The following is a 23,392-nucleotide window of genomic DNA, read 5'->3' as shown; positions in this document are numbered from 1 at the left end:
TGCCGCGTGGCTCCTGGGAAGCAGCCGGCATGTTGCCATTCCAGCTCCTACATGTAGGGGCAGCCAGAGGTCTCTGCATATTGACCCCACCACAAACACTGCCCCCATAGCTCCCGTTGGCTGGGAACCATGATCAATGGGAGCTCTGGGGGTGGCGCCTGTGGATGGAGCAGTGCGCAGAGCCGCCTGGCCATGCCTTTGTGTAGGAGCCAGAGGGGGGACATACCATTGCTTTTGGGAGCTGCTTGAAGTAAGCGCTGCTCAGAACCCCCACCCCCACTTCAGAGCCTGTACCTCCTCCCACAGCCCAACCCCCTGCCTCAGTCTGAACCCCCTTCCATACTCTGACCCCCTCAGGTCCAGCCCCCTCCTGCACCCTAAACCCCTTATCCCTGGCCCCACACGGGAGTTCTCACCCCCTCTCACATCCCAACCCACTGCCGCAACCTGGATCCCCCTCCCACACACTAAACTCATTTATGGCCCCACCCGAGAGCCTGCACCCCCAGGTGGAGCCCTCACCCCCTCCTGCACCCCAGCCACCTGAGCCAGCCCAGTGAAAATAAGTGAGTGAAGGTGGGGAGAGCAAGTGGGGAAGGGGATGGAGTGAGCAGGGGTGGGGCCTCAGAAGGGGCAAGACATGGGTGGGGCCTCAGAGGAGGGGCATGGCAAGGCACTTTGGTTTTGTGTGAGTAGGAAGTTGTCAACCCTAGTCCTCACGCCATCCCTTCTCCCCAAACCCCCACTCTTTCACTGCCCAGTCCCTCTGGGGCCTTGCCCTCATGTCACCCCTTCTCCCTGATCCCCTGCCCTCACACTGTCCCTTTCCCCAATACCCCGCCTCCTCTCCTAAGGCCCCGATCATTCCTCTCCCCCCATCGCTCACCCTTACAGCTGGTAAAAAGTGGTGAGGTTATGGCTTTTTGTCTTTTCTCCTGCTCTGATGCCCCTGCTGACAGTAGAGGAATGGCGAGAATAACAAATCTTGGATTCCTATCCAGGCTCTGCAGAGTGTACTTCAATGTGCATAGATTCTTCTGCCTATTCCTTGACAAGCATGGCCTCTTCTGGCTCATCCCCTCCAACTTGTCCTCATCCCAGTCCTGTCTCTTCCCCACCCCTGGCTGCCATTGCAGAGCTGCAGTTTCAGGGAAACACCTCTCAACTGCCATCTGGATCTTGCCAACTGGGGACAGAATCTTTAGGGAACTTCAGTGTTGAAATCTAAGTCTATACTGATCATGTGCAAATTGATTTTTTTCCTAGAATTCGGCCAAATTTTTATGGATTTTTGGAGAGAGGCCATCCCTATAAAACTTAAAGTTCTAAAAGTTGGCTGCACTAAATATTCTCTCATTCCATCAGGAAATAATTCAGGGAAGTCCTATGACCTGTGTTGTTCAGGAGCTCTGACTAGATGATTGCTGTAGTCCCTTCTAGTCTTATAATCTTTTCATTTAGAGCTTTACAAAGAAAAAGTTGCCAGAATTTTTAACATGGGTAAAACAATATTTTTTTTCTAGCTTAGCTCTTCAAACAGCTGAACCGTTTTAGTTGAAATTTAAAAAAACAAAACAAAAAGGAAAAAAAAACAGCCTGAAGAAGACAATGCCATGGAAAATTTCAAGCCCAATGTTAAGTTTGACAAAGATCTAAACAATTGGGAAATGTCAGGAAACCTTAATTATGGGTGATGCTACCGGTCCTGCCTATAATACTTGCTTTGTCGGATGGCATGGTCAGTCACGCTCCACAGTATCCTGCAAATTCACCAAATAGTGCTGTGTGGGCTACCCAAAGGCCTAGCTCTCCCTCCAAACACAGGCACACATCATGCTCTGCTGCCAGGGCAGGGCTGCCCAGAGGATTCAGGGGGCATGGGGCAAAGCAATTTCGGGGGCCCCTTCCATAAAAAAAAAGTTGCAATACAATAGAATACTATATTCTCATGGGGGCCCCTGTGTGGCCCGGGACCTGGGGCAAATTGCCCCACTTGCCCCCCCCCCCCTCCTTTCTGGGCGGCCCTGCCAGGTGCAGAAATGGCTTACCCCACACAAACAGGGAGCATCTCACTGATAGGAGAGCACAAGGCATTCTCTTCATGTCTCGCTTCATCTAAGCCCCACCTCAGTTACCAGGGTGGGCATTTCCATCTGCTCTTTCCAACTGGAAAAATGAGACTGACTAGCACAAAAGGGAAGAGTGGTTCAGGAAGGTTCAGGATAAATCCAAACAAATTGGACAAATGCAAATAAATAGCACATTCTTTTGTTGTGAGGCATTGTGGAAGTGCAACAAGAGAAGAGTTGACTCCAAAGCTGTGTACGGTATGGTTTATTGCTATGTATACTTTCCTATATAGATTTATGACACTGTAATGACAGGAAATGGAAATAATTGATGTCTGTTCCTAAAAATGTGATATGCTGGTAGTGGACAGACTGAAAGATTGGGAGATGTGTTTGGAATCATCACTATATGGATCAATTTAGATTGAATTCCTCTTGTGGTATCAGTCAACTGCAATTGTTGATCCGTTGCTTACAGCTGAGGCACAAGGCAAGATGATACTATTTCAGGGAAATGACCTCTCTTATTTCCTTCTATACATTTCCATTAGCCACCAGAATTCCGTTAATGTGTGTATATGTTAAGTGGCTTTGTGTAAACTAATATTACTTTGTCAGTATTTTCTAAGCAGCATGAAAGTTTGACAGCCATTGCTTTTCAAATCAAAGAGTAGTATTTATTATTCAGCATACAAACTGGTAGGGGCAAGAACATGTAGCTTTCAAGTTGCAGGCTGATTTCAGATGTGATTCAGTTGTTTTTTAGTTGCTAACATCATATGCCAGTTTTCAAGTGAGACAGACTGAAGGTTCAATGCTTGTCTCCTAGTAGCAATCTGAAATTGGATGAGGAAATTAATAGCATCATATGTTTTCCTTTGGCCTCTTTAGAACACATTTTCTAAAAAAGATATTTCACATATCCTTGACTTCAAATGAAATATTCAATTTTCCCAAACTCTACCACTAAGTTTAAGAATATAAAGAATAATTAAGGTCTTCTGTTTCATTATCTAAGGTCACCAGGTAGGTGCTTGATGTGCAAGTTTTTCTGCATTGGCTTGCTGCTGATCTTGGTTGATGCTGACTTAAAATGACTGCACTGTAAAGGATATGATGAGTGGTAGTTCAGTTATCACACTAGCTTTGTCTAGGCTATTCCTATTGTTAAAATTTGACAGTTGTACTGAGTTATGACAGAGATTATGTGAACTTGACTGGTGCATGGTACCAAAGGTAGATTCAGCAGAAACCATTAAATTCATTTTATGAAGGAAACTAGGTTTGCTAGGATTAGGAACCAAAGTTCAAATGTCTAGCTCATGTAGAAACAGAAAAATACAATATACTAACAGATAAATTCTGCCTTTGCAGCTCTCACTGAAGTCACTAAGACCAGCATTAGCCTGCATATGGGTTCAGGGCCTACATGTGTAAATAATATGATTAGCAATTAATTTGCCTGACTCCATTGAGAAGTACAAATGATCTAGAATTTTGAAGGCAGGTGATTTAAGATTTGTGGAATAATTTTATGAAATAAGTCAGGGAAAAGTAAGTAATATTTAATCAAAACATATTAAAAGTATTTTGATGACATGTTTCAATTGTTAAAATATAATTTGTTAAATGTCTACACATTAAGGTCTAATTTTCCAAAAGTGCACAGCTCCCAGCAGCACCAATTGCTCTCCACTGAGCACCCTTTAGTGGGTGCTTCTAGGTGCTGACACTCTTGGAAAATTTGGTGACTTAGTTGCCTAATTTGAGCTGCTGGTTGCTATCCTCTTTTGAAAATTGAGAGCCAATTTTATATAAACATAAATATATGTACATTTTTACATATACAGACTTACAATACATTTTTCTGTAACATTTATCTTTGGAAGTGGGTAGATATCTGGTAACCCACATCTATCCTCAATAGTTATAACTGAGGTTAAACATGATACAGTTTGTTGGACATTAATTTTTAAAACAAGTTTTCTAAGATTCTCATTTTTAAATTAACTTCAGGGGTTTTGGTCTTTTCCTCTTTTAAAAAAATATATGATTTAGGGGAGTTTGCTTTTGGTGGTTTTTTGGTTGTGATGGGGTTTACAACTAAATATTGATATTATTTCTGTGAGTTTTAAGGATGTGTGAAAGGCTGATTAATTGTTCAAAACATTCATGATTCTAATTGAGAATTTTCTATGATGAGTGACAAATTCACATGAATCATATGCTATCAACTTTAGGGAAATCAAAACCAGCAGTTTTTCAACTGAGTGATTTAGGTAGATTAATTAATTTAACCAAATAAATTTAATTCCACTGAAGTAAATTTAAAATCCAACACACACACTCTTACCCTAAATTTTAAAGGAAGCTGATTTGTTTTTCGAGACTGACAGAATACCAATTATATTTTGACAATCCTACTGCGAGTGGCTATACTATGTATACATTAGTGATTTAATAGTACTGTATACTGTGCAACTCAGTCTCAATACTACTATAAACAGTGAGTTTTGGTATCTAAGCCCAGTTGATACAGTCAAAGCCACCTTCTTTCTGCCCTCCAGCAAGCACAGGGGGAAGCTGTGCATGAGAAGCCTTTCAGTCTTAAACCAAATTTTAATGAACCACAGTCAGTAACCCTAGAATTGCAGTAACTTGTCTCTATGATATACAGGCATTCAATGACCCACAACAGTAAGTAATTACTTCCTACTTTATACTTCAGAGTCTGCCTCTGTATGTCCCTGGTTTAGGGAACTAAGAGCCGGGGGGTGTGCTGTAGCATTCAATCTTGACAGTGTCTCTAGTGATGGATGTATGTGTTGTTTCTCCTTTTTTGTCTTCTTCTTACAACTGCATCCTTGATTTCAAATTAATCCAATTCCTGCAATTTAAGGTTAGCTGAGAGGTTACATCTTCTAATGACTCCATTATAAACTTTTTCAGAACATGTGGTGTAATGGGGTTATTCAGAGTTATCCCAAGTTTTCCTGAGTTTAGGTGACTCCTTTCTTATGATTAGCCATACTGGCAGAAATTTGCTTAGTGTCACTACTAGACCCTGCTTTGCCAGCCGGTTGGGGGAGAGGGCAATGGCATTAATCCCAATAGTATGGGAACATTGACATTTTCCTGCAAAGGGCAGGCCTGTTAATTCCATCTGGCAATGTCTTGCTGACTCCCCTGCCTGCACAAAATAAAAAACCCTAGGAGAACCTGCTGCAGGACTCTGAACTGTGCTCAAAGCAGAAGAATGATTCTGTGAATTTCACCAATGCATAGTCCTAGAAGCTCCCAATCTGATTTGATGTCATGGCAACGTAACTGTCTTTTTATACTGAGAGTTGATCTCATGGCAATAGACTGGCAAAAAAAACAAAAAAACAAAAAAACAACCCTCTGTTATTTCTCAGTCTTTTTGGCAGCTGCTGAGGTATTTGGCTAAAAGATAGGGGTGTCTGGTGTCTAAAGGCCCCAGTGTGTATTAGGTCACATTGTACTAGTTACTGTACACATATAAAATAAGACAGTTCCTCCCCGAAGAGTTTACAATCTAATACTTGAGTCCTGCAAAAACGTACATGCACACTCATCTGAGTAGTCCCATATGCACAATGAGCAATTCCATTGACTTCAAGACCAAATTACAAGCTTCAGCACAACTGAACCATATCAATACTGTACTGAATTACAAGCAGGATAGGTCCAGGGCCATATCAGAGACTCACTTTTTAAAGGAACCATCATGGCAGCAGTATTCACCTGCTGGAACATTAAGATTAATGGAGCTCAGATATAAACTTGAGGAGGCTGAGGTTAAAGCCTTCTCTACAGTAGGTCCTAGGTTCTGAAATATGAGCAAAAATAAATCAGGAGAACCATCCAAGCCATCTTAAAGTCCTCTGTTAAGATTCAGTACTGTGCCATCCCATTCCCCAAAGAACCTGAGCAGAAGAAAGTACAGCAGTATACTCAAAGATAGAAGGCTACATTTAAATTAAAAACAAAACTGCATCTGGTGACTGATACTCTAGAAATGCTTACAGATATAGGGAAGACAAAAATGTGTGTAATGGGTACAAGTAATGAAGACCAAATTTTGCCGTTAGACTTACCCCCCACCAAAAAAAAGCTTTAAAATCAACCATCTTAATTATCTTAGCCACACCAATTCTCCATTTTCAAACATAAATATATTTCCAGGTCAGTCTGTTTGTGTTTTTTTTTTAAAAAAGGAAGCCTATTTTCTGGGAAATACGGGTTTTACAGAGTTCTCCCTAGTGTGGGAGCACAAATGGAACAGAGGTCACAAGGAGCCTTCATTCCCAGAGTGACAGGGAAAGGACAGAACTATGCCCTTTGCTTCTCTTTGCACCAGCTAGCAGAGAGGAAAAGTCTCTGCAATCTTGTAGTGAAGCAACGACTCACGGGTGCGGCGCCTCCTGCTGGTCATCTCGGGAATTAGCTCTATAGCATACAGACCACCTACTGGCTGGTGTCTCACCTGCTGCTGGCCCCTCAGTGTCCCTCCTGGAGCCCAGTGCTCTTTAACTCAGGGTTCTGCCCACTGCAGTACCCCCACAAGCTGGATCTCCCCTCCCAGGGGAACCCCCAACTCTCTACACCCACCTTGCCTCAGTGGCTACTGCCAGTCATCATTTAAGCCCCTTTCTCAAGGGGAAGACTGCAGTCTATAATGGCCACTCATCATTGGCAAGGGGTTAGGACTTTGCCTATTCCCAGGATGTATCTCTGCAGCCCCAGCACCTATGTAGGCCTTCACTAAGGCCTGCAGCCTGAGGGTTTACCAGGCTGGAGCTCCCCAGCTCCCTTGCCCTATTCCCTAGCACTCCTCAAGTTCAGGTACCTTGCTTCCAGGCAGCTAGCCCTTCCCACTCCAGGGCTAGAGTGAGACTAACATCGTGGCCCTGCAGCGCTCTTATAAGGGCCAGCTGGGCCCTGATTGAGCTGGCCACATCTGTGATCAGCTACTCAATCAGCCGCTCTCACTCTCCAGGGCTTCTTTTAACTCTTGTTTTCCAGGAGCGGGGCCGCTGCTCCACTACAACCCTCTACAGGGGTGATTCAGTGTCCATGTTTCCTGGAGCAACTATTGGGATAGTTCAACTCATACCATCCACAGTATGGGACTGTGCCTTAAAGGTTAAGTAAAAGTACATTCATGTGGCATATTCCATCATGGCAAGTTTTAGTCCTGGATGCTTAAATGATAGTGTAACTAAGGATACGTCTGCACTGTAGCAGCACACCTATGGCACTGTAGCGTAGACTCTTCCTACAACAACAGAAAGGGTTTTTCCATCAATATAGATAATCCACATCTGAGAGGCAGTAGCTAGGTTGATTGGGGGCGGAAATATTTTTCCACAGGACCCCTGCCTCATTCAGTGCATGGGTGCTCACTTAATGAGCAGCTATTCCTAGCCTCGTTCTCAGACACTGCTGAACTATTTTGGCTGAAATTATCTTGTAAAAACCCAAACAGCCTGTGACAGACACTCAGCATGGAAAATTTCAGCCCAAACAGTTGAAGTTTGGCAAAATTATAAGCAATTAAAAACAGGGTCTAATAATGGGAAGTGTTGAGGAATCTTAATGGGTAGTTCTGCCAGCCCCATCTTTAAAATATAATGTATCTCTATATAATAAGGGTCATTTTTGTAGTTATAGTTATTATTTCCAGTAATTTGTTTTCTATAAATATATGTTCTGTCAGTCTGACCAATTCTTACAAAAAGAGGAGATACTTTTGGATGTGACTTTTATCATGGAATCACATGGGAACTTGTCAATGCCTATTGACATCTAGCCATTTTATTTTTGTGCCTTCAGTCTCTGGAAGGATCCAAGTTTATAGTGTCAGCTTTGTATTATGTACTACCTTTGTACATAATACAAGTCTATCTGTGAATTGACAGTTAAGCCACCTGATAAGAATAGATGAAATATTTTTCAAAACATCATCGACAGTAATTGCATTTGGTACCTCTTTGGTGATTATGATATATTCTAGTGCTCCATGAATATTATTCTTACTGTTTCATTAACAGATATCACATAAGTAGAAAACAGTAGAAATCTGGGACTGTAAACCTAAATATATCCAAAAAAAGAAGGGGAAAAAAAATCCAAGTTTTGAAATAGACAAAGCAATTAGTTAATGTAAGTTTCAATGGATTTAAAAATTGTGCTGTAAAAAACCAAATCCTCTGAATTATAGGTCAGGGAAACATAATCTTAAATTCAAAACCTCTTGCATTATAAACTAGCTCACTCCCCAGAATAGATTTTGTACATAGGGTCATTTCTTTTTTAGAGAAAGAAACAGTCAAAATCATTTTTTGATGATTTTACTGCATTACCTTAACTATTGCATTATAGATTTCATGCTATATAGTACAGTAGACTAAGCAGACTAAATTTCAGGCAAAGCCTTTAAATATATAACAATAAAGATACTTACAAGGAAACACAATGTGGACATACAGGATAGCTTTACAGTATGCTTCTAACCTAATAGACTACTGTAGACTTCCAAGGATTGAGTCAAGGGTTTCAGGTCAAAAGAATAAAGATTTACCAGAGCACTTTTGGCAGAAGGAATGATATACGTGGTTGTACTTGAACTTCTTAAATTATAATTACCAGTCAGGGGAGTACATTGCATGCATGAAAAATAGATTTTCAATATATGGCGTTAAAGTGAAAAAAATTCCCTTTGCCTCTGTATTTAATCATGACACATTTAAACATATTTATGAGAATGGGTAAAAAAAAAAAGCAGCTATTCTAGTGTAAAAAGTTCTTACCTGCTTAAGTTACCCTTTTTAAATTAAACAAAATGAATTCCTATTATTAAAAATAATTTATATAGCATCCATTGTGACTCCAAAAGCTACACCTATACTACAAGCTAGGGCTGTAATTCCTACTCATATAGACATACTATGCTGGCTCTCATGTGAGTTAGCATGCTATAAATAGTTGTGTAGCCACAGTAGCGTAGGCAGTGGCAGCGGCAGCAGGGAATACCTGCCCCAAGTACAAACCCTCATGAACCCTGTGGTACATACTCAAGGAGGCTAGCTGGTGACACTGCTACCCATGGTATTGCAGCTATACTATTATTTTTAGCATGCTAGATCAGATAAGAGCTAGCACAAGTATGTCTACATGAGCTGGGAATTGCCCCTAGCTTGTAGTGTAAACAGACTAATAAAAAATAAATCTGCACCCTGAAGAGGATGCAGCCTAAACAGATATGATGGCACAGCAGCTTAAAAAAAGGGAGGGATGGATAAGAGAAGAGAATGATGCAATAACAGAAAAACTCTGTTGTTTTTCATATGCCTTTAAGGGATACCTTGGGTCAACCTTGTTCATGTTTAATATTATTGTTGGGGACTTTTTGTGGGTATCACAGGAAAAATAGTTTTTAGAAGGGATTTGAATAAAAAAGGGGGGAAAGCTTGATGGACTGGAATTAGTGGCATGGAAAAAGGCAGCCTACAAAACCAAGAGAATTGTAAGTAAAGGGTGTGACAGAATCCTTAAACTATATCGTTATTCCTAGTGTCTCCTAATGCTGGAGGAATATTACTTACTCTTCTTTGTGCTTCACAAATAGGACAGGAATATAGTACAAAAATATGTATCAGAATTTTTTCTTCATCATTTAAATTCCAAATTTTGTATAATTTAAAGAGCTCAGCAAAATTCTGCCCCTTCACCATTTGTTTTCATACCAAAATGAGATTTAAAAATTTGAAATTTCAAAATTTTCTTGGAATGGAAATTTAGGAAAAAATGATTTGGAAATGTCATAATGTTTTCTTTGAACATTTTTTATCAAAATTACACAGTTAAACATTCACAAAATTGAAATTTTTAATTTTCCTTTGTTGAAATGAACCAAAATGCCTTGAGCCAAATCATTCACTGTACAGTGGGCACAAAACTTTTTGGAAGACCATGCTCAGAACAGTTATCAGTGGTTTGCTGTCAAACTGGAAGGTTGTATCTAGAGGAGCCCAAAGGGGCCAGTCGTGGGTCCAGTACTAGTCAATATTTTAATTAATGACTTGGATAACAGTGGAGTGTGTGCTTATAAAATTTGTGAAAGACACCAAGCTGGAAGGGACTGCAAACACTTTGGAGGACAATTAGAGAATCAGTCTGAAATCAACAAAATGAAATTAAACAAAAACAAGTAGAAAGTACTACGTATAGGAAGGAACAATTAAATATACAAATACAAAATGGGGAATAACTGACTAGGCAGTAGTACTGAAGAAAAAGGATCTGGTGGTTATCGTGAATCAGAAAGTGGATATGAGCCAATAACATGATGTGGTTGTGAAAAAGGTGAATATTCTGGAGTGTACTAACAGGATTGTCATATATAAGACATGGGAGTTAATTATTCCGCTCTACTTGGCCCTGGTGAGCCCTCAGCTGGGATACTGAGTCCTTTTCTCTGCACCAAACTTTAAACAAGATGCAGAAAAATTGGAGAGAGTCCAGAGGGGGAAAAATAGTAAAGGGTTTAGAAAACACAACCTATGAGGAAAGGGGTATTTTTGTTTGTTTTTTGGGTTGTTTTTTTTTTTAAAACCTGGATATATTCAGCTTGCAAAAAGATTGAGAGGGCACTGGATAACAGTCTTCAATTATGTGAAGGGCTTTTATAAAGAGGATAGTGATCAATTCTCCATGTCCCATGAAAATAGGACAAGAAGTTATGGGCCTAATCTGCTGCAAGGGAGATTTAGGTTAGATATTAGGAAAAACTTTCTAACTATAAGATATATGATATAAATACTAGAAGGGCTTCCAAGGGAAGTTGCGGAGTCCCCATCACAGGAGGTTTGTAAGAACAGGTTAAACATCTGACAGGGATGGTCTAGGTATACTTGGTCCTGCCTTAGAGTGTTGGGATGGACTTAGATGACCTCTTGAAGTCCCTTTCAACCCTCCATGTCTATGATTTCAACATTAAACAATATATCCCTAGGGTACATTTTCTTATGGGAGTTGTAGTTCTGGCCCCTATTTTCTCCGATGGGCCAGGTTCCCTGACTGAACTACATTTCCCATAATGCACCCAGTCATGCAACTCACATGATGCACCACACACCTTGGACAGAAGGAAATCTGTCCTTGTGGGAGATAGTCTTCCTGTAAGCTTGGCCTGTAGAAAAGCATTCTGATAGAAAGTATCAGAGGGGTAGCCGTGTTAGTCTGGTTCTGTAGAAGCAGCAAAGAATCCTGTGGCACCTTATAGACTAACAGACGTTTTGCAGCATGAGCTTTCGTGGGTGAATACTTGCATCTGAAGAAGTGGGTATTCACCCACGAAAGCTCATGCTGCAAAACGTCTGTTAGTCTATAAGGTGCCACAGGATTCTTTGCTGATTCTGATAGAAAATTCCTGACTGGATCTAATAAATTACATGATTTTCTTTTTAATGATAGGGTCACATGAATTGGTCACTTTGGACCTAAGAATCTGTTGAAGATGGAAGAGCCACAGGCAATTACAACAGAAAAAACTTTAATAGTCGTGGTTGGAATGGTGCCTTTGTAATATAACCTTACATTTATTAGCTGGAAGCCTCCAAATTTTGCTGTCTATTTACAGTTTGGGGAGGAAATAGACAACAGCTTTTACAACTCAATTAAAACATAATTCCCAAATAATTCATGAACATTTCAATGACACCTTATATGTAATCCATGAAATATGTGCTTCAAGATGCTTCATGCTCTGTTCATTTTACTCCCTTGTTACTAGAGAGGTAAGCATTAAACTAGGCGGTGAAATCCTATCCCTATTGAAGTCAATAATAATATTCCCACTTACTTCAATGGGGCCGGTATTTCACCCACTAATCTCAGATCCCACCCCAGAACATGTGTTCTATGATTCTGGTCATAGAGAACCTGAAGCTTCCCTGTGGAACATGTACACCACCATTTTTTTGTGGAGAGCAGAGCATTGAATTTCCATCTATCAGTTCCCTTTGGATTGTGTCTTTTGGATGAATTTTTTTAGCCAAGGTCTAAACTGACTGCTTTGTTTTAGTGTTATGTCTCCTTCAGGGGAGAGTGGGGATACTGAAATATGTTGGAGATGAAATAATTAACACTGAAAATTCTATTATCTTTTTTCTAGCATGTATTCCCTTCTTTATTTAAAAGATTGAAAATCTCTTATTCTCCTTTCTGCCCTTTCAAAGAACTTGTCTACTGGAAAGAGCTAAGGATAAATAAAGCACTGCCTCTTAACTTGGAAGGTTTTTTCATTTAAGCTTCTGTGTCACAGATATATTATGAACAGTATTGATTTTTCTGACCTCCGTCAAGCAACATGAAGACTTTGCCTAGATTCATCCTTGCCTTATATTTGTCATAAATTTCAGCTGTGCCAATACTGTATATTTGAATGCTTTGTGCACATTAGCAATATTGTAAAATCATATTGTATTAAGTGACAAGCCACTAAATTTATTACACAATGGGTTCATCTTAGCACTGCATGCATTATGAATAATAAAACCATTATTGATTCTAATGACAGATTATTATAACATTATTTTTAGTTTAGGCAGGGCATTTGCCCAGTTGTTGTACAGATATTTGCTAAAACAGCAGAGCCACAGGAAGCTTTCCTTATGCTATAATGATGTTGTTTATCATAATTATGTTGTGTCAGCGCACACACATAGGTCAACTTGAGTTCAGAAACATAGTTATATTTTCTTTGCGTGTGTGTGCGTGTGTTTAAATGCTTCACTCCCTTTAAAATGAAGAGTAGTTCTATGGTACTGTAAATAATCTCTAGTGAATGAGATGAAAATATAGTTTTTGCCTTTATAATTTAGAAAATAGAGTTGCCACAGAAAACACTGAGAGTACTGTTAAATCAGACAGTCCCAACTAGAGTATGAGCATTGTTAAAATGAATTGGGAAGGTGCTCTGCTGTAGTATTTTAGTAATTAAATGTATTTGCAATTTGTTGTTACCTTGATTTATGAAGAATAGTAGTAAATGCATGTTGAAGTCATAAAAGGATTCTTAGGAGAGCTGCAGTAAAATAAAATAGTCGACAAATTTCGGGACTTATGTTCCTATTTCCTGCAGATTTTGAAATTCTGCAGGAGAAAACAGGCCAGTTTTACTATGTATGGGCTTACTAGTAATGCGTTCGGATAGTTGCAACTTCTTTCAAAATATGCCAAGAATAATCCTCCTGCTGGCTAAAAGATAAGAGGGTCCATCTTCAATTCAATAAACATGATATTTGTGCATATAATTAACAAGACTAAATATAAATTGTCTGGCTTCCACGCTGTGGAGCCAAATTTCCAGGGCATGCATGCTCTTTCTTTGTTGAATTTCCTTTGAATTTTGAGTATTTTGGACAATGTTTCCTTGCAAAACCTAGATTTCACAGGTAGTGAGAACATTTGGCACTTCAGACTGATCTATATACTATATATTATTCAAACTCAGATTTAAAAATAGCAGACAAACGTGTCTTAAAAAAAATTATGGAAAATTAGCTTGAAAATGATTGTCATTTCTGACCTGTGCTGCAGTACAATTTATTTTTGGATTCACAAAAAGAGGATGTAGAAACAACATAAGAAGGCTTTAAACTTGCTGCTATCATAATAATGGAAATGGATGCTTTTTAAACCATGAAACTGTCTTTGCATAGCTTTGAAACAGCCAATTAATTTAGATTCTTCCTTGGCTTAAGTGAGCTGATCAAACAGTGAATCACCCCATGAATTCTTAGTTCCTTGGTTCTCTAAACGTTAATGCACCATCATCCATCAGTGATTTGAATAGTTTAATTGTTAATATGTTAAAAGAAAATATATACTTTAACTAGATTTTAATTTAGTTTTCACCTCTTCAAAATGTGATAAGCAGAATTCTGTTCAGCGAACAAAACTGGGTAATAATTATGTATTAATCTTTTTTCTCCTGCACCGCCCACCTCCAAAAAAACCACAACACAATCAAAAAACAACCCACCACAGCAACCCAAAAACTCGAAGGCTGTGTTCTTGGATAGAAATTACAGACACTATACACATTGTCTTTAATTATTTTATTTTACCTTTTGCTCAGCAAGATTTAATATATATATTTCTTAGCACTCAGCTTATTATAAAAGATCAGTCTTATTTCAAATGGAAAAAATCCATGCAGTGGAGACGAGTGTAAATTACAGTCTAAGTCCTCCACCAGCACAGCTTCTAATTCAGATTGGCCCTTTGTTGCTATAGGAGCTTGTACATTCCACACTTATTTTGGTGAAGCCCTGCAATTACCTTAACAGTCAGAGTTGGGAAATTTTATGCATATAGATATCAGATCGTCATCTATAGTGATAAATATCAATTTGAATGACATGTTGCAGCTCTCAAATTGATTGGACATGTGCCCAAGGGCATAGGTGCCAGGCAAAGATGATTTTACTAAGACAATTTGCATAACAAGCAACTGTCATCTCATTAGCAAGGGTAGTCATTTTTGCCACATGCTATTTAACACATCATCACACCTGTTCACACTTCATTGTCTTCAGGATTCCTCTAGGTAGCTTTCTGTTGACTTTATATGTTCATTCTTCACTGATGCTGGTCATCCTGTGTCAAATTTAGAGGTATGCAATTGTTGCTTTAGTAAGTGAGTGAGAGTTATATGCTGAATGGGTGAAAGGCAGGGATATGGCTGGAACAAAGACCAGCAGCAGTGACTTGCGTTGCTGTTCTTGCCATAACTGCATCATCTGTTCCCATAGCATAGAAATTATGCCAATTTACAAACACATAGACATATTTATGAGCAGGTGCCTTTCCCAATCTGCTGCAAAACAGTCCACAGCCTCTTCTGACATTTGGCTTTATTAAAAGAAAATTAATAGAATAACATCAAGTTCAGCTCCAGCCTTCTCCGTTGGCTTGGCTGCTCCTTGAATTTCTGCCTAATGATAGGTCAGCCCACACCCTAGGTCCTACAACTCAAATGCTACTCACACTTCCCTTATCCATAGCTTTGGGGTCAGCTGAACCCAATTAACCCTTTCCCAGAAAAATCAACACTGGCTAACTGGGTGTGGTTTTCTAGCAAATATTGCCAGTCTGTTAAATTATCTGAAACATTTGTCACCTCTGATTTTGGCCCTCTGAGAGTATGAAAAAGGCAAACTATTCTGTGTATGTGCCTTATGGTGTCTCATCAAGCTGCAGACATGTTGTTTAATATATACATGCTTTCTGTTGTATCTTGTAGAGTATGTAGTAGTTCTGCATTTTGTCAGCTGTTTGCTACAGACTCTTCTCACCCGGCTCCTAGATCTTTTACAAATCAGAAATAGATAGCAATACAAACTGGATACATTGTATAAAGTACATTACTCTTCCACTGTGTGCATATGATGCATGATTACATGCCATATCAACTTTAGCAGCATCTATGTACATTGTCATACTGCAATGGAAAATTTAACTGAATGGTGATTGGAGTACGTTTGATCCAAAGTTGGTAATTTAGGAAGACTTCGCCCACATAACACCTTCCCTCTTGTTCAAAATAACCGTTGAAAAACATGGAGTCATTTGCTGTTGCTATGGCTGTACATTTGTAATATTGCCATGCATCCTGTGTCAAACCCTGGGACTTTTAGGCTATTTCATAAAGAGTCATTTACTTTTTTCACCCTCATTGCTGAACAACACTTCACTATGAATCTTTGCATATTTGGCCTTTTTTGTGCCTAGAATAAAGAGGTTTTAATAATTCAATATCATTAAATTATCTTAAACCATTGGTGGTGTAAAAGGAAACTTATTCAATTTTTCTCATAATTTCCTTTGACTAATAACTAAGACCTGACTGTGAAACCCTTACTCATGATATCAGTGAGCACTTACGAGTAGTTCCATTGATTTAATGGGGCAACTCGCATAAGTGCTCACTGAGTAAGGGTGGCACCACTTGGCTCTAAGATACTGTGCCACAGGGCTATTTAAAAGTAAAGGAATGGTATTTGCATTTTTTACCATGACTATTCCCTTTTTTGACAAACAGTGAAATTTAACTGTTACCTATTGTAAATAGGATGGCACTAAGCCCTCTGTAATATCTTGCATCCTAGCCAAAAAGAGCAATTAAGAGAGCACACAGTATTCATAGAGAAGGTAAAGATACCCTCTTCTTCGACTTGTAATTGCCTTTCACTGCTTTTTTCCTCCAAAGGGTCACAGATACTACATGTGGCAACAGCTAAACACAAGATAGCAGCTTACTATCTGATTTAGATACTGTACTTATACAGACTACAGAACATATATTCTTCAGTACATTTCTGAGATGGAAGATGCTTTTATCTCTTTTGCTTGAGGACAACCTACTGTCTAGGGTAGGAAATACACACCATTAATCCTAATTTCTTTCACAGCAACACAAAGGGAACATAGGGAATTATAATTGTCACCCTCAACATGCTGAATATGTTCTGCCTACAGGTCATATTTCTTGAGCCTATGAGGAACATCGCTGCTCCTAACATGCACTCAGTTTGGAAAACAAGTGTATTTCATTTCCACATGAGGAATCTCAGATGTCCCACATAAAGTATGGATGTCTGAATCTGAACCTTTCTTCTTCCCTTTCATAATGAGAAACCTAGTAAGTGAATGGGAACTCTGGCATTTAACACAAAGTATCCTGGGCATCAGTCCAACAGACCTGCTTGTGTCATTCTGAAAGGAAATAGTGTCATCAGCAGCAGCAGTCAAGTAGTATTCTGGGTGTAGATAGATGATCATCTTTGCATTTCATTATCCTTCCACCCTTTGCTCATCCTTGCCTTCCTTACACGTGCTGATATGAAATGAATGCCCTTGCTTGGAGGAGAGATTCCTGTGGTCCATGAGAGGCTGTCAAAAATGTGACACTTGTTAGGACTAACACTACATCATTCTCTAATGTGTTAAGCCATCATCTATGCCATTGGAAATTGTGGATCTCTCTTGATTCTATAAGTTTCTCTTATTCCTTAGATAATTCTTTTCATTGTCTAATCCTTTCTATTCCCTTTAAGCCAGCCCCTTCCCCACCAAAAAACCCACAAATTATATAATTCATAGTTCAAACATCACTGTGCAAATGCTGTTTGGCTTAGAGGGGAGAAATAATGTTCTAATGAAAGAGGAAGAGGTGGCACTGAGTTTAAAATATTAATATTTAGTATATAATGCTTTAAAAAATATAATACTGAGGCCTATGTCAGTGTGTGAGGTTTTGTTGTCCTAGGCACAGTCTCTGCCCCAAAGACCTTACAATGTAAGGGTTCAATCATGGCTTTGCCTTGAGGTCTGTGTAGGTTTTTGCTTTATGGGTATAGAAATACCAACTTTCTCCAACTGTCCCTCAATCTAGCCATCACACATTTTCTGGTTCTCTGTCAGCTCCGGCAAGAGAGAATCTAAAAGGGACTTGAAAAATTTTACATTGTTCCTTCTCACTCACCTTATGTCCATATCTCTAAAAAGCATCTTACTTTCAATCCATCAGTCCCGAGATCTAATTTTGCACCTGTTAACCATCTTCATCCATCTCAGAAGCATACTCATGGTTCTCTGCTGGAGCACTGGAACGGGGGGGGTCAGAGGCCAAAGCCCCATCACTTTTAAAAGTGCCCACCCACCCCATACTTATAGCGAGCTTCCAGCACTCCTGGCACAGCCTTACCACTGAACTGTGAGGAAGCAATAAGAGTATAGTCCGATAAAGCTCAGAACGGTCAGTAAATGGATTGACTAAAACTGAGAAAAATATGTTGTAATTGAAGGAAAGTATTCTCTTTTTGTAGAAGCTAGGATCAGAAACTGGGGTGAGAAACTGAGGGATATGGATGGAGACATTTCTGTTTAAAGTGCATTATAATTCTGTGCATGTGTGAGAGAAGATTTTTTGAAGAAACAGAATAAATAGCGGGATAGTAGCATTTAAGGTAAAATTCTACATATAAAGATAAAAGTGCTGACTTGAATGGACATTTTCCCTAAGTAAGGACTTCAGGATTTGGTCCACAGAACAGGAACTTAGATTTCCCCACCATCTCATGGTGGGGGAGGTACTTGTCTGACATGACAGAGGCACAGACTGACAGGATGCTATGGAGCTTGTGTAGCTGTTCAACATACAAAATCAGCATGTGAGAATATCTTAGCCAAACTATGAAATGAAAAACAACTGACACTTGAAAACTGAAAGAACATGATTTGAATGCCATTAGAGGCTATTCCTACACATTTTGTGTGTGTAACTCAGGAACATCAATTGTTATGTTTGCCTTAGAAGATTGAGTATAGCTCTCTCAAGCACAGTATTTGCAGGCAATCCCATAGGAGACACAAGCAACAGAGGAGAAACTGAAGCACAGAGAACTATCTGATGGCAGAGGCCCTTCAAATAAGTTTTTTTGACTGATGAGTGAAATGGGCAACCTACTTCTAACCTCTAAGCCAAAATCAGATTACTCTATAGTTTTCCAACTGTTTGGCCAGGCTGTTTTCTTTCCTACTGAGAGACACTCAGAACTTGTGTGGCTTAGTTGAAGATTAGTGCAGAAAACATAGAATCTCTCTCCCCTAACTCCTAAAAGGCTGTGTAAAGCTGATTGCAAAACTCATGTTTTCAAGTTCAGTCCATTTGCGCTGCTTATATGTGTACAGAGAGGCATAGATCTGAAAGCTGAATAGTTTTCTTTTTGAATGATCTTGGTGTTTTTATTTAGCTTTTGAGCCTTTCCGTATGTGTTGACATCTGTACTCTTTCCCAACATGGTTAAAGGACAGGAAGGGTTAGGGATTATACAGAATTGTGGGGGGACACACATTTGAGTTGGAAAAACTCTACAAAGATTAAATCAAGGACAGCCTGTGGGCGCTTCTCTACAAAAATTGCAAAGTTCCTAATTTTGAATAAAAATCTTCTTTTCCTAAACACACATGCGCAGTGTTGATAAATTATTTAACTACAGAGTGACTCTCCACTGTAATCTTTCCTTTCCCCTACATTTGTCTGTTATTCACCTGTTATTTATTGTGTAAATGCCAGATTATAGTAGTTGCCAAGACAAATGCTCAAAAACATGAGTCAGGCTCCAAAATATCATGAATTTGGCTTAATCACATTTTTAATGGTACATTTTTTTTAGTTCTTTTTATTTGTCTGCTAGAGTTTGAGCTTTTACATTTCACTTGGTTTTTTTTTCAGCTCCCCCCCGCCCCCGCCCAATGAGGACTAGAAACTTTACTTTTAAAAAATATCAAAGCTTAGATTCTCATTAAATCACTTGTCCCAGGGAATTGGGGCTTGAAGAAAAACATCAGATATCATGATTGGCATTGTGTTATTAACAACACTGGGAACTCTTTGGGGCAGAAACTCTTTCTTTTGTTTTGTATAGACAGTACCTAGTACAACCCTAATCCCTTTTTGGAGCCCTCAAATGCTACTGTAACCAAAATAATACATTACAGCAATTACATATATAAATTGATGTCACCAGACAAATCCTGAAGTCCTCACTCAGTTTCTACTTAGGCTTTACATTGAAGACAATGGGAGCTTTGCCTGAATGACAGTGCAATCACTTCAGGATTTGGCCAAGTAGTTGGTTTTGACCAAGCTATTTTTAATTGGTTGCCATTTGTTACAAATTCAATGTCTTTGTCCTGCTGATGACTTGTTAGATTTAGGGGCTTTAACAGCAGGTCTAGATGGTGTGTTAATGTCACTTTGGGGTCATATTTTCCCCTTTCTATTCACTGAACTGTGCCTCTGTAGTGGATATCCTCCACTGCTGCACTCATCCTCTGTCTCGGAGGCAAAACATCCTCTATCATTGAGGCATTTGCGAGTATTGCTCTTTACTCACATATCAAGAACCACTACCAGCATAGATTAATCTCCACCATGTGCCTGTCTGTCCATTGGTAATTTATATTACATTCAACAATCATATCTATTTTTATATAATGATCTGATCTTTTTGGCAAAGTATCCATGAACTTGGTTTTTTTATATATATTTAAATTATTTGATTAAAGTTTTTCATGGAAACATTTCAAACCATGGTTTGTTTCTGAACAATTTGCTGCCACTGTTGCTTCTAGCATTAGCCATTGATAATTCATCATTTACCCTGTATTAATGTTCATCTAAATCATGCAGTATTGTTTCTGCAACATAATTGGATGACTGGGAACTGGAGGAAGGCTTGAATTAAATCACTGGGACTGTCTGTCACTGAATGTGCAGCTTTTATTCAAAGGAGTGTTTGTGACCATTTATTAGCCCTAGTGGTTGGTAAGTCACTGAAGTGGTTTTGTTGCAGTTCATTGATGCATTTTAAGTACTAAATTAGAAATAATTTACATAAACTCTCCTATTTAAAGCTTTGTGTGGCTGTATGGAATGATCTCTTATCTAAAGTGTCACACGGACTCCTCATTGTTTTAGCTTACAATATGTAGATTAAATTCCTGTTTTGTTTCTTTAGGTTTAAATGATACCTGCTGAATAGCCTGATCATTTTTGAAAGCTTATGGTCCACTCTTGCAAATTGCACTTCCCTTAGTTAAGTGGCCCTGTTGCACTCCAGGAGAGATTCAGGCCCAGCAGGCAGCAGGTGGCATTTTCATGTACTATAACTAAACCTAATGTGGGCAGCTTTACTTTTTCCATGGGCATAAGGTGCATCCTCAGCTGTCCTAGACATGTCCCCTCTCCAAGAAGCCCTGTCCACTTTTGTGTGTTTGCTGACCATATCTGCACCCCATAGGGGAGAGAAAGTTGCTGCCACCTTTCATAACCTCCCCCTCACCCTCTGACTGACTTTCTGCCTGATACCCTCAGCTGGAGTGAATCTCAGGCCCAGGATGAGTACAGCTCAGAGTTTTCATGTATACCAAAATGTGAGATTTTGAGACTGGAATGAGTATACCAATGCAGGGGTGTAGAAAATACTCCCTTTCAATAATAATGTAGGAGTATTGCTGATTTCGGAGGTTGAAGAATACTGTTCCTTTGGAAAGAATATGTCAATATATTAAGACAGACTATCAAGAAAAAAGGGAAATTGTAACTTTTTTTTAAAATCTAGAATTTTGCTTTCTATTTCTCAGCTATTTCTGTTTCTATTTTCCTATGGCCAGAATGGAGGGAAGCAATTCTAATGCTGGCTTCAATTTTGTGCATTAAAACAGCTGGCAGTTAACTTTAGCCATAATTACTAGCTTTTTACCAGTATTTAGAGATGTATTATAGAGATCAGTGTTTTGAACTGCCTCGTATTAGGTTTATCTACATTGTACCATTACTTTCCTACTTTTTATCACCTTTATTTAGATCATGCAAAAGTCTATAATTACTTGAAACTAAAAATTCCCTGTGGACTGATTTCTGTAAACTATAAATATGTCATGCATTATGTTACCACATAAAAGATCAGCAAGCCAGTTTGTTACTCTGCTAGCGTATTTGCCAAGGATAAAACAATAATCCTTTGTAGGACACTGACTGGTGTAATTCTTGTTGTTAACTCTATCTAGGACCATAATTTAAAGCTGGTTGTGTAGTAGAATTCACACTCTCTCTAAAACTTAGGATGTTCAAATATCTTACCAGCTCCAGGTGAATATACTTAGATTAGTAACATTGAGCATCACCAAAATGTAAGTCTGTTAAAATTTGTTTCTCTCTGTAGAGATGTAGTAGCATAGAGTGGTGGTCTCTCTTTAAAAAAAAAATGCTGCATCTATCCATTTATTACTCCAACTCTGAAATACATTCCAACTCTCCCAAAAAACTTGGTTTCATTGAAAGGAAGGGGATCTCTTGGATGAGTGAGGACCATAAGATATGGAGAGCTGGCGGGTTGGTCTGATTTGCCCATCAGCTAACTAAAATATCTTTAAACATACGAATTGTGAGTGGCCTCTCTATGGACACAAAAAGAATGGACTTGTGGTAAAGGATGTTTTTTTCAGTTTCCCACTCTGCCACAGACTTCCTGCTTGACTTTGGAGAGACAAGGTGGGTGATATCTTTTATTGGACCAGCTTCTGTTGGTAAGAGAGACAAGCTTTTGAGCTTACACTGAGCTTTTTTTCAGGTCTTTGGGCAGTCAGCCAGCTCCTTTGTTCCTAAGTTCCTCATCGGTAAAATGAAGTTATTTACTTTCCTCCACACTTAACCTATGTTTGTACAGTGGCAAGCTCAGTGTGCCCCTGACCTTGGTTGTGGCCTGTATGCACTACAGCAGTACAAATAATAATAGGAACAGAAGAACAAGCAAGAAATAGCCCCCTAAGATCAGGGGCCTCTCACAAGAGCAGTCCCTCTGTGGGGGAAGGACAGGGTAGGGAGAGCAGGATGCTGGAAATCGGTGAGAGGGTCTGAGAGGAGGCCTAACAGCAGATGTAAGGTTCAAATCCTGATGCATGGCAAACAGCTCCAATACAGATTTGTTTCTTTGAGGCACACTGCCCCTTATACTGGGCTATGACATTACAGACATGCTCTCTAGTCCTGTGCTATCAACAGATAAAGTATTTCATGCAGCTACATAACTGAACTACCAGTCACCTTACTTCTAGTGTTAAGATTAATTTTTTATAAGTAGGTTTGAAAATAAATTGCATATTAAACTATGTAGCATTGCCTACTGAAAAAGCACTATAATGGGATTTGCTCTCTCTTTCAAATGTGTAGATATTGATGGATAATTGCAATATTTATTGGTGTAATGGTCTGGTGATGGCTGTATAATTGACAATCTTTCCTTTGTGGCTTGAATTCTGAGCTCTAGCTCCCTGAGAGCAGATCAAAGGGCCAAAATGGGCATTGGAATGGAGCTGTTGATAGTCTGAGTGCTTTAAAAACCTAGTTCTACTCTGAGTGACAACTGATAAAATATTTTGTAATGCCCCAATACCCTAGTGCTGTCAGAAGGTTAAAGGACAGTACTGTGTTAGTCATATAGAATTCAGCACTGTCCTAGAATTACTGATGTAACAATCAAGCTCTGAGGATGTTTCAGATGCCTCTTTGTCTTCCCTGCGATTGTGAACCTTTCATGTGATTTTTTTTTTCCCAGCGATTTCCTTCCCTGCTCTCTGCTTTACTAATTAAAATTCTAATCACTCTGACAGCCAGAACTAGGGAAAAAAATCATTCTTCCATGCTGGAGAAGGTAATTTCAAGGTGT

At 39.2% G+C, this 23,392-nt stretch overlaps 1 long non-coding RNA gene across 1 annotated transcript; it reads right to left on the bottom strand.

Moving 5' to 3' along the window:
* Positions 1 to 2,767: 2,767 nt before the first annotated feature.
* LOC123372120 lies at positions 2,768 to 6,968 on the bottom strand. The gene is made up of 3 exons (XR_006580109.1): positions 6,940 to 6,968; positions 4,786 to 4,956; positions 2,768 to 2,905 (listed from the first exon to the last, which is right to left on the bottom strand). It is a non-coding gene; the product is annotated as an uncharacterized LOC123372120 (long non-coding RNA).
* Between the last annotated feature and the right edge of the window lie 16,424 nt (positions 6,969 to 23,392).

Source organism: Mauremys mutica, chromosome 6 (genome assembly GCF_020497125.1).
Source record: "Mauremys mutica isolate MM-2020 ecotype Southern chromosome 6, ASM2049712v1, whole genome shotgun sequence".
Classification (NCBI taxonomy): Eukaryota; Metazoa; Chordata; order Testudines; family Geoemydidae; genus Mauremys; species Mauremys mutica.
Note: the sequence above shows the minus strand (reverse complement) of the source record. Positions and strands in the feature narration are given on the sequence as shown.